This window comes from Pelophylax lessonae (assembly GCF_965119305.1).
Source record: "Pelophylax lessonae genome assembly, chromosome: 9".
Lineage (NCBI taxonomy): Eukaryota > Metazoa > Chordata > Amphibia > Anura > Ranidae > Pelophylax > Pelophylax lessonae.
Window position 1 is genome coordinate 265,011,461 of NC_138776.1, and position 16,761 is coordinate 265,028,221.

The 16,761-nt window shown below is 51.9% G+C and overlaps 1 protein-coding gene across 1 annotated transcript in view; it reads right to left on the reverse strand.

The window, feature by feature from the left end:
- Positions 1-16,761, reverse strand: part of LOC309562750 (uncharacterized protein) — a 253,710-nt gene that overhangs the window by 16,823 nt on the left and 220,126 nt on the right. The window lies entirely within an intron of this gene.

Sequence of the window (16,761 nt, forward strand, 5' to 3'; positions counted from 1 at the left end):
CTAAACCAACAGAATGGCAGAAAATAACATCTGTAACATAGAAGTATTTATGATGTGAGATCACATAGAAAATATCATCTTGTAGAGTCCACACATCGTCTCCACATGTCAGAGTGTTCAATCACTTTATGTTCCCGACCCTCAACTCCACTCACCTGATGATGGTGGGGGATGGTGTGACCTTCCTGTGTGGAATCCCGGGAATACAGAGGACGGGGACATCTCTCTGGTGGGTTTCTGGTATTAGGTTGATCCATCAAATCTTTGTGTCCTCCGGAAAACTCCTCCATCACTCCATACTCCTCATCCTCCTCTTTATACTCTTCTTTAATGACAATTTCATAGTCCCCGATGTTTCCACTCTGAATATATATAATGGAACATTCATTATAACAAATATGTTTTTGAATAAAATCATAACTACCAATATTTGTCAATCATCTACCTGATGATGGTGAGGGATGGTGTGATCTTCCTGTGTGGAATCCCGGGAATACAGAGGACGGGGACATCTCTCTGGTGGGTTCCCATTACTGGATCCATCTGTAGGAAACACACACACTGACTGAATACATTGTTTCTATGTGTTTATCAGATGATGGGGGATCTAGGTGGACCCTCCGTACTGCTCTCTCCTTTACAATAAAGTCTCCTCTTACCCGGTGATGTGAGGGGCGGCTGATTCTCCATCATGACGTCCTTGTAGAGATCCTTGTGTCCTTCTAAATACTCCCACTCCTCCTTAGTAGATACAGTTCCATAATTCCCAGCCCCATTCACTTCTGTCAGCAGCTGAATCATCTTCTTGGTGACTTCTAGAATCTTCTGCATGTTGTGGGTCTCAGGAGTCAGAGAGTGAGGTGGAGGCACGGTGATGGTCACACGGTCACCAAACTTCACGGGAGGCAAACTCTGTAATGAAACACAAACAGTAACGTCATACAACAGAGGAAATCTCTGTATTGAAGAACCAAGAGGACTATCCTGTGACCTCCCAGAATCCTCCTAACCACTCCAGTCAGGTCTGTGTTTTATTAACCACTTGCCGACCGCCACAAGTACATTTACTGCGGCGGTCAGCCCCTCCTGGGCAAAGTGACGTAGTACTACGCCGCTCGCCCAGGAGCCTGTAGGGGGCGAGCGCGCACCGCCGGAGGCGTGCTTCCGCCACCGCTCGTTCCCTGACATCCCAGCGCGAGTGACCGGCGGCTCCGATGTCCGCCGGTCACTCGCGATCTCCCGCTGGAGAGGGAGAAAGGCAGGCGGCTGATGTAAACAAAGCCGCCTGTCATTCTCCCTGATGTAACTGCAGAGATCATATGATCCTGCTATGTAGGATCGTATGTCTCTGTGGTTACATCACAAGCCACACCTCCCACAGTTAGAATCACGCCCCTGGGGACACATTTAACCCCTTGATCTCTAATAAAGTTAACCCCTTCCCTGCCAGTTTCATTTTTACAGTAACAGTGCATATTTATAGCACTGATTACTGTAGTAATGTCACTGGTACCCCCAAAAGTCTCAAAAATGTCAGTCAGGGGTCCGATCTGTCCGCCACAATATCGCAGTCCCGCAAAAAAAAAAAAAAAACGCAGATCGCCGCCATTACTCGTTAAAAAAAAAAACAACAAAAATGAGATAAATCTTTCCCGTAGTTAGTAAACGCAATAACTTTTGCGCAAACCAATCAAAATATGCTTATTGCGATTTTTTCACCAAAAATATGTAGCAGAAAACAAATCGGCCTAAAATGTAAAAAAATTTAGATTTTTACATTTTTTTGGGGGAATTTCATATAAAAAATGTGAAAAATATTATTTTTTCAAAATTGTCGCTCTTTTTTTGTTTATAGCGCAAAAAGTAAAAATCGCACAGGTGATCAAATACCACCAAAAGAAAGCTCTGTTTGTGGGAAAAAAAGGACGTCAATTTCATTTGGGTACAGCGCCGCACGACCGCGCAATTGTCCGTTAAATTCACGCAGTGCCGAATCGCAAAATAGACCCTGGTCTTTGAGCAGCCAAATCCTCCAGGGCTAAAGAGGTTAATAGAGATAAGAGTGATGTCATGTGACCTCCCAGAATCCTCCTCACCTCTCCGGTCAGGTCTGTGTTTTATTAATAGAGATAAGAGTGGTGTCATGTGACCTCCCAGAATCCTCCTCACCTCTCCGGTCAGGTCTGTGTTTTATTAATAGAGATAAGAGTGATGTCATGTGACCTCCCAGAATCCTCCTCACCTCTCCAGTCAGCAGGTGGATGATCTCCAAGGTGAGGTTTAGTATCCTCTCGGTCATGTGACTCCGGTCCTCCTCCATCTTCATTCATGTGGACATGCAGGTTCTTCTGTAGAAGAGAATTATATGGACTGTACTGGTTGTAGTATATTAGGGTTAGGATATGGGGGGGTTATTATGAAGTTTGAGGTTACTCTCCGCATTGCCCAGTTCTGTACTTAGTCTGCACTGCTTGGTGTTTGCTCCTTTTCTCGGATCTGGGGGGGATTGGAATCCCTCTGGTCTTATTGTCATACGATAAAAGTCATTTTCCAAGAAAAACGATAGTCCTCTCACCCATCTTCTGTCATCATTTTCTTATGTGGTCAGCAGATTATCAGTGCAGTCTAAGGGTTGGGTCTCTGTTGAGGTCCAATGACCACAGTGGGAAATGCAGTTCATCTCCAACAGCCACCATTTGAAGGTGTTATACACGCACCGCTGGAACTTGGGTGCCCCCCAGGACCTAAACGCCAGATTGGATAGCACTGGACTATCAGGAGGACCTCCCCACCAGTGGTCAAGGATGGTAGCCAAGGTCATTGGCAAGTGTAACAAGAGGCAAACGTCTACTCCAAGGGGTTGAGTGGAGACAAAATCCTCATCAGGGAGGGGGGGGGGGGGGAGTACTGGTGAGGTCAGGTCACACAGATGAATACAGGTGTGTAGGCGCTTCCACCTTCTCACCACCCAGCTCTGCCCGGTGCTCAGACTTACAGGCTGCCCAAGCCCCAGGTAACACGATTCACAAGAGGAGAAGTCGTCACTCGAAATGGCATCCAATAATGATTATCCTTTATTGCAAAAACATGTATAATAGCTGTAAAATACCCGAAGCGTTTCAGCTGTCAGGCCATGAGTAAGGCCTGACTGACGAAACGCGTTAGTTATTACAGCTGTAATACATGTTTTTACTTTAAAGGATAACCATTGTTGGATGCCATTTCGAGTGCCGACTTCTCCTCTTGCGTCCAACAGGTCAGAAATAACAGGGACTAGAACTAGGCAGAAATCAGAAGTGAAAACAAACTGGGAGAGCAGGGTAGCGGGATTGCAACTGGGAGAGCAGGGTAGCGGGACTGGAACTGGGAGAGCGGGGTAGCGGGACTGGAACTGGGGTAGCGGGACTCGAACTGGGAGAGCGGGGTAGCGGGACTGGAACTGGGAGAGCGGGGTAGCGGGACTGGAACTGGGAGAGCGGGGGAGCGGGACTGGAACTGGGAGAGCGGGGTAGCGGGACTGGAACTGGGAGAGCGGGGTAGCGGGACTGGAACTGGGAGAGCAGGGTACCGGGACTGCAACTGGGAGAGCAGGGTACGGGGACAGGTACTGGGGGAGCAGGGTATCGGGACTAGAAACTGGGAGAGCAGGGTACCAGGACTGGTACTGGGAGAGCAGGGTACCGGGACTGGTACTGGGAAAGCAGGGTACCGGGACTGGAACTGGGAACATTGCAGGGACAGGATAACAAGGGCTGAGATAAGGAAACAAGATATCAGAATCACATTCTAGCTTAATGCTACAGCGGGACACTGGAGAATGGATGGTTGTGTCCTTTTAAAAGAGTACAGCGTAATCGAGAGGAGGGAGGACAGAGCAATCGGGAGAAGGAAGAGGAGGGAGGACAGAGCAATCGGGAGGATGAGGGAGGACAGAGCAATCGGGAGGATGAGGAGGAGGAAGGACAGAGCAATCGGGAGAAGGAAGAGGAGGGAGGACAGAGCAATCGGGAGGAGGAGGGAGGACAGAGCAATCGGGAGGAGGAGGAAGGACAGAGCAATCGGGAGGAGGAGGAGGAAGGACAGAGCAATCGGGAGGAGGAGGAGGAAGGACAGAGCAATCGGGAGGAGGAGGAAGGACAGAGCAATCGGGAGGAGGAGGAGGAAGGACAGAGCAATCGGGAGGAGGAGGAGGAGGAAGGACAGAGCAATCGGGAGGAGGAGGAGGAGGAAGGACAGAGCAATCGGGAGGAGGAGGAGGGAGGACAGAGCAATCGAGAGGAGGAGGAGGAGAGAGGACAGAGCAATCGAGAGGAGGAGGAGGAGAGAGGACAGAGCAATCGGGAGGAGGAGGAGAGAGGACAGAGCAATCGGGAGGAGGAGGAGGAGAGAGGACAGAGCAATCGGGAGGAGGAGGAGGAGAGAGGACAGGGCAATCGGGAGGAGGAGGAGGAGAGAGGACAGGGCAATCGGGAGGAGGAGGAGGAGGAGGAGAGAGGACAGAGCAATCGGGAGGAGGAGAGAGGACAGAGCAATCGGGAGGAGGAGGAGGAGAGAGGACAGAGCAATCGGGAGGAGGAGAGAGGACAGAGCAATCGGGAGGAGGAGGAGGAGGAAGGACAGAGCAATCGGGAGGAGGAGGAAGGACAGAGCAATCGGGAGGAGGAAGAGGAAGGACAGAGCAATCGGGAGGAGGAGGAAGGACAGAGCAATCGGGAGGAGGAGGAGGGAGGACAGAGCAATCGGGAGGAGGAGGAGAGAGGACAGAGCAATCGAGAGGAGGAGGAGGAGAGAGGACAGAGCAATCGGAAGGAGGAGAGAGGACAGAGCAATCGGGAGGAGGAGGAGGAGGACAGAGCAATCGGGAGGAGGAGGAGGAGAGAGGACAGAGCAATCGGGAGGAGGAGGAGGAGAGAGGACAGAGCAATCGGGAGGAGGAGAGAGGACAGAGCAATCGGCAGGAGGAGGAGGAGAGAGGACAGAGCAATCGGGAGGAGGAGGAGGAGAGAGGACAGAGCAATCGGGAGGAGGAGGAGGAGGAGAGAGGACAGAGCAATCGGGAGGAGGAGGAGAGAGGACAGAGCAATCGGGAGGAGGAGGAGGAGGAGAGAGGACAGAGCAATCGGGAGGAGGGGGGGGGGGGAGGAGGAGGAGGGAGGACAGAGCAATCTAGAGGAGGAGGAGGGAGGACAGAGTAATCGGGAGGAGGAGGAGGAGGGAGGACAGAGTAATCGGGAGGAGGAGGATGAGGAGGAGGGAGGACAGAGTAATCAGGAGGAGGAGGAGGGAGCAATCGGGAGGAGGAGGGAGGACAGAGCAATCGGGAGGAGGAGGAGGAGGGAGCAATCGGGAGGAGGAGGGAGGACAGAGCAATCGGGAGGAGGAGGAGGAGGGAGCAATCGGGAGGAGGAGGGAGGACAGAGCAATCAGGAGGGAGGTGAGCTGACCACAGAAGTTTTTTCACTGTAATGCAGAGAACGGCCCCCCACACGTGATGGGATTTTGCCGCAATGGTCATAGAGTGTATTTTACCACTCCCTTACCGGACACTTTCACCCCCTTTCTGCCCGACTTTCAGCTTTCCGTGCTGTCACATTTTGAATGACAATTACGTGGTCGTGTAGCGCTGTACTCATATGACATTTTTATCAGTTTTACCCCACAAATACAGCTTTCTTTTGGTAGTATTTAATCCCAAACTAGGGTTTTTATTTTTTTGCTAAGGAAACAAAAAAAGACCCAAAATTTTGAATACATTTTTTTATTTTGCAAACTGTAATTTTTCTCCTTCACTGATGAGGCTGTGGTGATTGGTGGCACTGATTATCAGCATTAGTAGGCACTGATTGGCGGTGTTCCGTGAAAATTCCCTACCCTCGTCACTTCCAGTGCACATACATCATGGAACAGCTGAGCAGCTTAGCAGTGCGCATGCTCGAAGCTGCGGAGGGTAGGGAATTCTCACGGGGTAGTGATGTGTAACGTTACACCGCATCAGCTGTTGCCGCGGTTACATGAAATCATCTCCGCTCCTACCCCTGTCACTTCCCTGATCTCGGCTACTAAATGTAACAGCGGAGGCGGGTCTATGAAAATATAAATCACAAAGCCGAGATCTCCGTGATTTATATTTTCATACACCCGCCGCCGCTTTTACATTTAGTAGCCGAGAACAGGGAAGTCACAGGGGTAGGAGCGGAGATGATTTCATGTGGCAGCCGAGATGATTTCATGTAACCGCGGCGACAGCTGATGCGGTGTAACGTTACAAAACCCTACCCCGTGAAAATTCCCTACCCTCCGGAGCTGTGAGCATGCGCAATGGTAACCTGCTCAGCTGTTCCATGACGTAGGTGCACCGGAAGTGACGAGGGTAGGGAATTTTCACGGGGTAGGGTTTTTTAACGTTACAGCGGCACTGATAAGTGGTACTGGTGGGCACTGATTGGCACTGATTAGTAGTACTGATAAGTGGTACTGGTGGGCACTGGTTGGCACTGATTAGTAGTACTGATAAGTGGTACTGGTGGGCACTGGTTGGCACTGATTAGTAGTACTGATAGGTGGTGCTGGTGGGCACTGGTTGGCACTGATTAGTAGTACTGATAGGTGGTGCTGGTGAGCACTGATTAGCAGAACTGGGTGTCACTAATTAGCAGCACTGGTGGGCACTGATTAGTAGCACTGGTAGGAGCCACTGATGGACCCTGATTAGCAGCACTGATAGCTGGTACAGGTTGGCACTCATTAGTAGCACTGATAAGTGGCACTCATGGGCACTGATTGGCAGCACTGATAGGTGGTACTGGTGAGCACTGATTAGCAGAACTGGGTGTCACTAATTAGCAGCACTGGTGGGCACTGATTAGTAGAACTGGTAGGTGCCACTGATGGACCCTGATTAGGAGCACTGATAGGTGGTACTGGTTGGCACTCAGTAGCACTGATAGGTGGTACTGGTGAGCACTTATAGGTAGGACTGGTGGGTGTTTATTAGCAGCACTGGTGGGCAATGACTGGCAGCACTGGTGGGTACTGGTTAGTAGCACTGGTGGGCACGGAGGAAGGGACGGATGTCGCGGTAACAGTAGCCGGTTGCCGGCTTTATTCTTTTCTCCTCAGGCTGATGGAAAAAAATGTGATCGCCGGCGTTCTAATATTTTGTCGGACCCATGAAAATTCCGGACCTCGTCACTCCCGGTGACGCTACGTCATAACCCAGCTGGTGCGAGGCCCCGGGGCGCATGCGCACAAGACATTTTCAAGGTCCGATTCAATTCTAAGACTTACGAACAGCTGACTGAGAGGAGGAGGGGCTGAGGTGGGACGCACACACCGCCGTGGGAAAATTGCTGTCACGGGCGAACCAAAGGTGCTGGAGACCCCAAAATTGTATCGCCGGTAGCCAAGATGCTCCTCTACAGCTGATAAAAATTTGGGGTCTCGGGGATGAAAGGGCGCGGAGCAGTGACCCCGAGAACACCGTGGCGGTGTGTGCGTCCCACCTCAGCCCCTCCTCCTCTCAGTCAGCTGTTCGCTAAGTCTTAGAATTTCATCGGACCTTGAAAATGTCTTGTGCGCATTCACACCGGGGCCTCGCACCAGCCGGACGTAGCGAGGTCCGGAATTTTCATGGGTCCGACAAAATGTTAGAACACCGGCTTCTGTTTACTTCCGTTATCAGGTGCCATTGGCTGACAGCTGGTCATGTGGTGAAGGGTCGCTGTGATTGGCCCTAGCGCGAGCGGAAAGTGGCTAAAAAAAAAAAAAAAGTGTGACGCTCATTACCCCAAATGTGTGGGAGTCGCTCCAGTGCGACGAAACGCATCGGGCGCCCCATTATTATTTTATTTATTTCAGGTTCTTATATAGCGCCGTCAATTTACGCAGCGCTTTACATATACATTGTACATTCACATCGTTACAGGGTGACCGAAGTCTTCCTCCCTCCGACTCCACCCAATACATGGAGGATATGGGGGGAGGGGGCGTCCTATATCCCCCAGACACCATATAAATCCTGTATAATAATACCGGGGACATGGAGAGCACTATGAGGAGAATGTTCTGACCCTGGAGGGGGGAAATGTTCGGACCCCGAAGGGGTTAATCTAGGTTTCCACACTATATATGTGAGTATCATCATCTGCTGGAGATAAAAGACGTCACAGTGACTTTGGAGGAAGAGGACGGACATGACGGGGGGTTACTGGGTGTAAATATAAAATAAGATCTTCTTACCTCCTCTGCTGCCACTTCTAGCGATGTCTCCTCTCTACTTCCCTCCCATGGGGACTTCCGGTGTGTTGTATAATCACTTCCTGTGTAATCCTGACATCACTTCCGGTACGCTCCTGAGATCCATTCAGCTTTGCAGACCGAACACCGGAAGTACACCCACACACTCCGCCCCTCTGCTGACTACAAGAAAATGGAGAGTTTGGAGCATGCGCACTGGTCAGGACGCTCCCCGGCGGCCATGTTGGTTTCTGGAGACTCCTAACCGTTTAGGTGGGAGCGAATGTAGGCGGGGCCTACGGCTGACTGTATATAGCAGAGAAGATGATGGTCGGTGTGTGTGCGGAGAGATACTGCGTGCTCATTATCGCCTGACTCCTCCCCCTTGCCGTTATCCATCATCAAACTCCTCCCCACAAAAACCTCATTATCTGACTCCTCCCACATATCCTTCACCTGACTCCTCCCACAACAGCCTGCTACAGTATTCATCCCTCAGTTGACTCCTCCCACTTCACCTGTTACCTGACTCCACCCTGAATTACCCATCACCCAACTTTGACCATCACCTGACTCCGCCCTACAAGTATTCGTCTCCTTTGACCATCACCTGACTCCGCCCCCACAAGTATTCGTCTCCCTTGACCATCACCTGACTCCGCCCCCACAAGTATTGGCCCTCCCTTGACCATCACCTGACTCCGCCCCATAAGTATTCGCCCTCCCTGATTATCACCCGACTCCGCCCCCACAAGTATTCGTCTCCTTTGACCATCACCTGACTCCGCCCTACAAGTATTCGTCTCCCTTGACCATCACCTGACTCCGCCCCCACAAGTATTCGTCTCCTTTGACCATCACCTGACTCCGCCCTACAAGTATTCGTCTCCTTTGACCATCACCTGACTCCGCCCTACAAGTATTCGTCTCCTTTGACCATCACCTGACTCCGCCCCCACAAGTATTCGTCTCCTTTGACCATCACCTGACTCCGCCCCCACAAGTATTCGTCTCCTTTGACCATCACCTGACTCCGCCCCCACAAGTATTCGTCTCCCTTGACCATCACCTGACTCCACCCCCACAAGTATTCGTCTCCTTTGACCATCACCTGACTCCGCCCCCACAAGTATTCGTCTCCCTTGACCATCACCTGACTCCGCCCCCACAAGTATTCGTCTCCCTTGACCATCACCTGACTCCGCCCCCACAAGTATTGGCCCTCCCTTGACCATCACCTGACTCCGCCCTCCCTTGACCACCACCTGACTCCGCCCCACAAGTATTCGCCTTCCCTTCACCATAAACTGACTCCACCCCCACAAGTATTCGCCCTCCCTTGACCATCACCTGAACCCGGCCCCACAATTTTTCGCTCTTCCTTGACTATCACCTGACTCCGCCCCACAAGTATTGGCCCTCCCTTGACCATCACCTGACTCCACCCACAAAAGTATTCACCTTCCCTTGACCATCACCTGACTCCGCCCACAAAAGTATTCACCTTCCCTTCACCATCACCTGACTCTGCCCGTAAAAGTATTTGCCTTCCCTTGATCATCGCTTGACTCCGCCCTTAACAGCCTGCACCCTTTATTACCCATCACATGACCCCGGCCTGAATTAGCCATCATCTGACTCCACCCTCAACAGCCTGCACTCTGCCTTGACCATTATCTGACTCCGCCCTCAACAGTCTACGCCCTCCCTTGACCATCACCTGACTCCACGCTGAATTACCTGTCACCTGACTCCACCCTCAACAGTCTATGCCCTCCCTTGACCATCACCTGACTCCGCCCTCAACAGTCTATGCCCTCCCTTGACCATCACCTGACTCCGCCCTCAACAGTCTATGCTCTCCCTTGACCATCACCTGACTCCGCCCTCAACAGTCTATGCCCTCCCTTGACCATCACCTGACTCCGCCCTCAACAGTCTATGCTCTCCCTTGACCATCACCTGACTCCGCCCTCAACAGTCTATGCCCTCCCTTGACCATCACCTGACTCCGCCCTCAACAGTCTATGCCCTCCCTTGACCATCACCTGACTCCACTCTCAACAATCTAGGCGCTCCCTCAACTATCACCTGACTCCGCCCTCAACAGCCTGCACCCTGCCTTGACCATTAGCTGACTCCGCCCTCAACAGTCTACGCCCTCCCTTGACCATCACCTGACTCCGCCCTCAACAGCCTGCACCCTGCCTTGACCATTAGCTGACCCCGCCCTCAACAGTCTACGCCCTCCCTTACCCATCACCTGTCTCCACCCTACATTACCCATCACGTGACCCCGCCCTGCACCTTGCCTTAACCATCACCTGACTCCACGCTGAATTGCCTGTCACCTGACTCCGCCCTTAACAGCCTGTGTCCTGCCTTGACCACCACCTGACTCCACCCTCAGGCCCCTGCACCCTTTATTGCCCCCCCCCCCCCGCTCTGATCACTTCCCCACACCAGTCCTGAGGAGCCACCATCCCCTGAATCTGAAACCCTCAACCCTGGAGAACTCTTCTCACCCCGTTCAGAGTCCCTCCCACCTCACCTCCAGCCTCCTCCTCTGAACCCTTCTGGGAAGCTGCAGAATCCCACCAGGGGTGGTGGAATTCTGAGCTACAATACAAGAAGCAGATATTTTGAGGTTCTTCCGGAGTCCAGATTCTTCTGATCAGGCCCGTGTTCTCTCCAGATTCTTCTGATCAGGCCCGTGTTCTCTCCAGATTCTTCTGATCAGGCCCGTGTTCTCTCCAGGTTCTTCTGATCAGGCCCGTGTTCTCTCCAGGTTCTTCTGATCAGGCCCCCGTTCTCTCCAGGTTCTTCTGATCAGGCCCGTGTTCTCTCAAGGTTCTTCTGATCAGGCCCCCGTTCTCTCCAGGTTCTTCTGATCAGGCCCCCGTTCTCTCCAGGTTCTTCTGATCAGGCCCGTGTTCTCTCCAGGTTCTTCTGATCAGGCCCGTGTTCTCTCCAGGTTCTTCTGATCAGGCCCGTGTTCTCTCCAGGTTCTTCTGATCAGGCCCGTGTTCTCTCCAGGTTCTTCTGATCAGGCCCGTGTTCTCTCCAGGTTCTTCTGATCAGGCCCGCGTTCTCTCCAGGTTCTTCTGACCAGGCCCGCGTTCTCTCCAGGTTCTTCTGATCAGGCCCCCGTTCTCTCCAGGTTCTTCTGATCAGGCCCGCGTTCTCTCCAGGTTCTTCTGATCAGGCCCGTGTTCTCTCCAGGTTCTTCTGATCAGGCCCGTGTTCTCTCCAGATTCTTCTGATCAGGCCCGCGTTCTCTCCAGGTTCTTCTGATCAGGCCCGTGTTCTCTCCAGGTTCTTCTGATCAGGCAGTGTTCTCTCCAGGTTCTTCTGATTAGGCCCGCGTTCTCTCCAGATTCTTCTGATCAGGCCCGTGTTCTCTCCAGGTTCTTCTGATCAGGCCCGTGTTCTCTCCAGGGTCTTCTGATCAGGCCCGCGTTCTCTCCAGGTTCTTCTGACCAGGCCCGCGTTCTCTCCAGGTTCTTCTGATCAGGCCCGTGTTCCCCCCGGGTTCTTCTGATCAGGCCCGTGTTCTCTCCAGGTTCTTCTGATTAGGCCCGCGTTCTCTCCAGATTCTTCTGATCAGGCCCGTGTTCTCTCCAGGTTCTTCTGATCAGGCCCGTGTTCTCTCCAGGGTCTTCTGATCAGGCCCGCGTTCTCTCCAGGTTCTTCTGATCAGGCCCCCGTTCTCTCCGGGTTCTTCTGATCAGGCCCGTGTTCTCTCCAGGTTCTTCTGATTAGGCCCGCGTTCTCTCCAGATTCTTCTGATCAGGCCCGTGTTCTCTCCAGGTTCTTCTGATCAGGCCCGCGTTCTCTCCAGATTCTTCTGATCAGGCCCGTGTTCTCTCCAGGTTCTTCTGATCAGGCCCGTGTTCTCTCCAGGTTCTTCTGATCAGGCCCGTGTTCTCTCCAGGTTCTTCTGATCAGGCCCGCGTTCTCTCCAGATTCTTCTGATCAGGCCCGCGTTCTCTCCAGGTTCTTCTGATCAGGCCCGTGTTCTCTCCAGGTTCTTCTGATCAGGCCCGTGTTCTCTCCAGGTTCTTCTGATTAGGCCCGCGTTCTCTCCAGATTCTTCTGATCAGGCCCGTGTTCTCTCCAGGTTCTTCTGATCAGGCCCGTGTTCTCTCCAGGGTCTTCTGATCAGGCCCGCGTTCTCTCCAGGTTCTTCTGACCAGGCCCGCGTTCTCTCCAGGTTCTTCTGATCAGGCCCGTGTTCTCTCCGGGTTCTTCTGATCAGGCCCGTGTTCTCTCCGGGTTCTTCTGATTAGGCCCGCGTTCTCTCCAGATTCTTCTGATCAGGCCCGTGTTCTCTCCAGGTTCTTCTGATCAGGCCCGTGTTCTCTCCAGGTTCTTCTGATCAGGCCCGTGTTCTCTCCAGGTTCTTCTGATCAGGCCCGTGATCTCTCCAGATTCTTCTGATCAGGCCCGTGTTCTCTCCAGGTTCTTCTGATCAGGCCCGCGTTCTCTCCAGGTTCTTCTGATCAGGCCCGTGTTCTCTCCGGGTTCTTCTGATCAGGCCCGTGTTCTCTCCAGGTTCTTCTGATTAGGCCCGCGTTCTCTCCAGATTCTTCTGATCAGGCCCGTGTTCTCTCCAGGTTCTTCTGATCAGGCCCGTGTTCTCTCCAGGTTCTTCTGATCAGGCCCGTGTTCTCTCCAGGTTCTTCTGATCAGGCCTGTGTTCTCTCCAGGTTCTTCTGATCAGGCCCGTGTTCTCTCCAGATTCTTCTGATCAGGCCCGTGTTCTCTCAAGGTTCTTCTGATCAGGCCCCCGTTCTCTCCAGATTCTTCTGATCAGGCCCGCGTTCTCTCCAGGTTCTTCTGATCAGGCCCGTGTTCTCTCCAGGTTCTTCTGATCAGGCCCGCGTTCTCTCCAGATTCTTCTGATCAGGCCCGCGTTCTCTCCAGGTTCTTCTGATCAGGCCCGTGTTCTCTCCAGGTTCTTCTGATCAGGCCCGTGTTCTCTCCAGGTTCTTCTGATTAGGCCCGCGTTCTCTCCAGATTCTTCTGATCAGGCCCGTGTTCTCTCCAGGTTCTTCTGATCAGGCCCGTGTTCTCTCCAGGGTCTTCTGATCAGGCCCGCGTTCTCTCCAGGTTCTTCTGACCAGGCCCGCGTTCTCTCCAGGTTCTTCTGATCAGGCCCGTGTTCTCTCCGGGTTCTTCTGATCAGGCCGTGTTCTCTCCAGGGTCTTCTGATCAGGCCCGCGTTCTCTCCAGGTTCTTCTGATTAGGCCCGTGTTCTCTCCAGGTTCTTCTGATTAGGCCCGCGTTCTCTCCAGATTCTTCTGATCAGGCCCGTGTTCTCTCCAGGTTCTTCTGATCAGGCCCGTGTTCTCTCCAGGGTCTTCTGATCAGGCCCGCATTCTCTCCAGGTTCTTCTGATCAGGCCCGTGTTCTCTCCAGGTTCTTCTGATTAGGCCCGCGTTCTCTCCAGATTCTTCTGATCAGGCCCGTGTTCTCTCCTGGTTCTTCTGATCAGGCCCGTGTTCTCTCCAGGGTCTTCTGATCAGGCCCGCGTTCTCTCCAGGTTCTTCTGACCAGGCCCGCGTTCTCTCCAGGTTCTTCTGATCAGGCCCGTGTTCTCTCCGGGTTCTTCTGATCAGGCCCGTGTTCTCTCCGGGTTCTTCTGATTAGGCCCGCGTTCTCTCCAGGTTCTTCTGATCAGGCCCGTGTTCTCTCCAGGTTCTTCTGATTAGGCCCGCGTTCTCTCCAGATTCTTCTGATCAGGCCCGTGTTCTCTCCTGGTTCTTCTGATCAGGCCCGTGTTCTCTCCAGGGTCTTCTGATCAGGCCCGCGTTCTCTCCAGGTTCTTCTGACCAGGCCCGCGTTCTCTCCAGGTTCTTCTGATCAGGCCCGTGTTCTCTCCGGGTTCTTCTGATCAGGCCCGTGTTCTCTCCAGGTTCTTCTGATTAGGCCCGTGTTCTCTCCAGATTCTTCTGATCAGGCCCGTGTTCTCTCCAGGTTCTTCTGATCAGGCCCGTGTTCTCTCCAGGGTCTTCTGATCAGGCCCGCATTCTCTCCAGGTTCTTCTGATCAGGCCCCCGTTCTCTCAAGATTCTTCTGTAGAAGCAGAAACCACAAAACTGAGGACCAGTAACAGTGGTTGGCCACAAGAAGTGAGATATATGCCAAGATGACGTCCTTTCCAAGCCAAATGTAAAGGACAACCACCAGCTTAGAGCTAAAAGATCCCAATCAGGTCCTGGTACCTCCATATACTGTAAAGAGAAGTCCCATCACAAGTGGTCTTCATGGAAGAATTGCAACCAACAGACCATTCCTCCGAGATGGAGACAAAGACAAAGGGTCCATCAGGGCTCTGGGCTGAGAAGTCGAATTGTAAAATACATGACAAGATGGCAGTTGGAGGTCTGAGGAACAACCATGGAGAAACATCTGCAGCAAACCATGAAGAACAGTCAGGGGTTCCCTGCAGGGTGGGGGCTGCACCTTCCCAATCACAGTTGATAATTTGATCAGAATTGATGGGATCCTTATCCATGGACAGAGGTCTGGGTTCACAGTAAGAGTCCAGGAAATATAGGAACGTACTTGAGGTTGAGGTGAAGACACAGGTCTCACTGAGTCATCTGATGGCACGGAATATATAAAGACTATAGGGTCACTGCGTGATACAGGAGCCAAAGGGAACACTGGATATACAGGAGCGCTCAGGGGTCACTAGAACAGGTGCACACAGGGGTCACTGGGGACAGAAGGGTCACACCATCCCTGAAAGCACAGGAGCTGTAGGGTTCCCGGAGACACATGAGAGTTGGGGGTCACTGGCAACACAAAGGTCACCCAGTTACTGAAAGCACAGGAGCTCTGGGGTTCCTGGAGACACATGAGAGTTGGGGGGCACTGGCAACACAAAGGTCACCCAGTCACTGAAAGCACAGGAGCTCTGGGGTTCCTGGAGACACATCAGAGTTGGATCACTGGAGACAAAAGGGTCACCCAGTCATGGAAAGCACAGGAGCTCTGAGGTTCCTGGAGACACAAGATGTAGGGTCTCTGGAGACAACGGAGACAGAAGGGTCACCCAGACTCTGAAAGCACAGGATCTCTGGGTTCCTGGAGACACATGAGAATTAGGGTCACTGGAGACCGAAGGGTGTTTGTTTTGCGCTTTTGTTTGACGTGAGCATTGATGGTTTCCTGTCCGCCAATCAGTGGAATCTATCGTTCGACGCCAGTAGCTCGTATACCCCCGGGATGCCACAGTGCGCTCCTTGAAATTTGGACAAAGTCAATGACTGAATTCCTGAACCTTAGTTCATCACTATTCACCAACAGCTTCTGTGTTGGCACTACTCCAATGCTGCAGATCCAGAAAAGAAAAATCCATTGCAGAGGCTCAAAAACAAAATGGCAAAAGAAAGAAAATTTGGAGCTTTGTCTGAACAAAACCAACTTGCTCCCGATTTTTCTCTATCATTCAGCTAATGTGAGGGGCAGACTATAGAAAAAATGGTTCCTTCATCAGATCAACCACCATGAGATGGGAAATAACATGGAATACAAGTATATTTCCGTAGCCTCAGTAAATCTTATCGCCAACACCGTGTAATTACGGGATGGTGCAGTCCCGTGACTAAAAGAACATACAGACTAATGGAAGAGCTCCAAGGTAGTCACAAGGGGACACACAGGTGATACTAAGGCTTTATTAAGTAAAATTTGGGCACATCAATGTACCGAAACCCAAATAACAACCTTCACCAACACCAATTAAAATGACTACGTTGTCAATAATAACCAGGATAGGGCAGCTGCTCATTCATTACCCACAACGGTCACATAGTCATCCAGAGCACCTTGTATACTAATAGGCAGTTCCAACAAGGGAGTATATATGACCATTAGTTCAATATGCATCCATAGGTGGTTGTGGATCCCGATGGAGCACTGTGGGCACAGGTAGCAGATGAAGGGTAGCTGTATCGCTAGTTTCCGTAGGTACGCGGTGATGGAACACAGGCTAATGGTACATATATTGTCAGTGACATATACTCAACCTCCAAGCTACTCCTCAAAATGGCCCTCCATCCAGAGTCAGTGGCATCATATCAGCCTCATAGCTTCTCCTCGAAATGGCCCTCCATCCAGAGTCAGTGACATCTTATCAACCTCATAGCTTCTCCTCAAAATGGCCCTCCATCCATTGTCAGTGACATCTTATCAACCTCATAGCTTCTCCTCGAAATGGCCCTCCATCCATGGTCAGTGACATTTTATCAACCTCCAAGCTTCTCCTCTAAATGGCCTTCCATCCAGTGTCAGTGACATTTTATTAACCTCCAAGCTTCTCCTTAAAATGGCCCTCCATCCATGGTCAGTGACATTTTATCAACCTCCAAGCTTCTCCTCTAAATGGCCCTCTATCCATGGTCAGTGACATTTTATTAACCTCCAAGCTTCTCCTCAAAATGGCCCTCCATCCAGTGTCAGTGGCATCTAATTAACCTCATAGCTTCTCCTCGAACCATTAGTTCAATATGCATC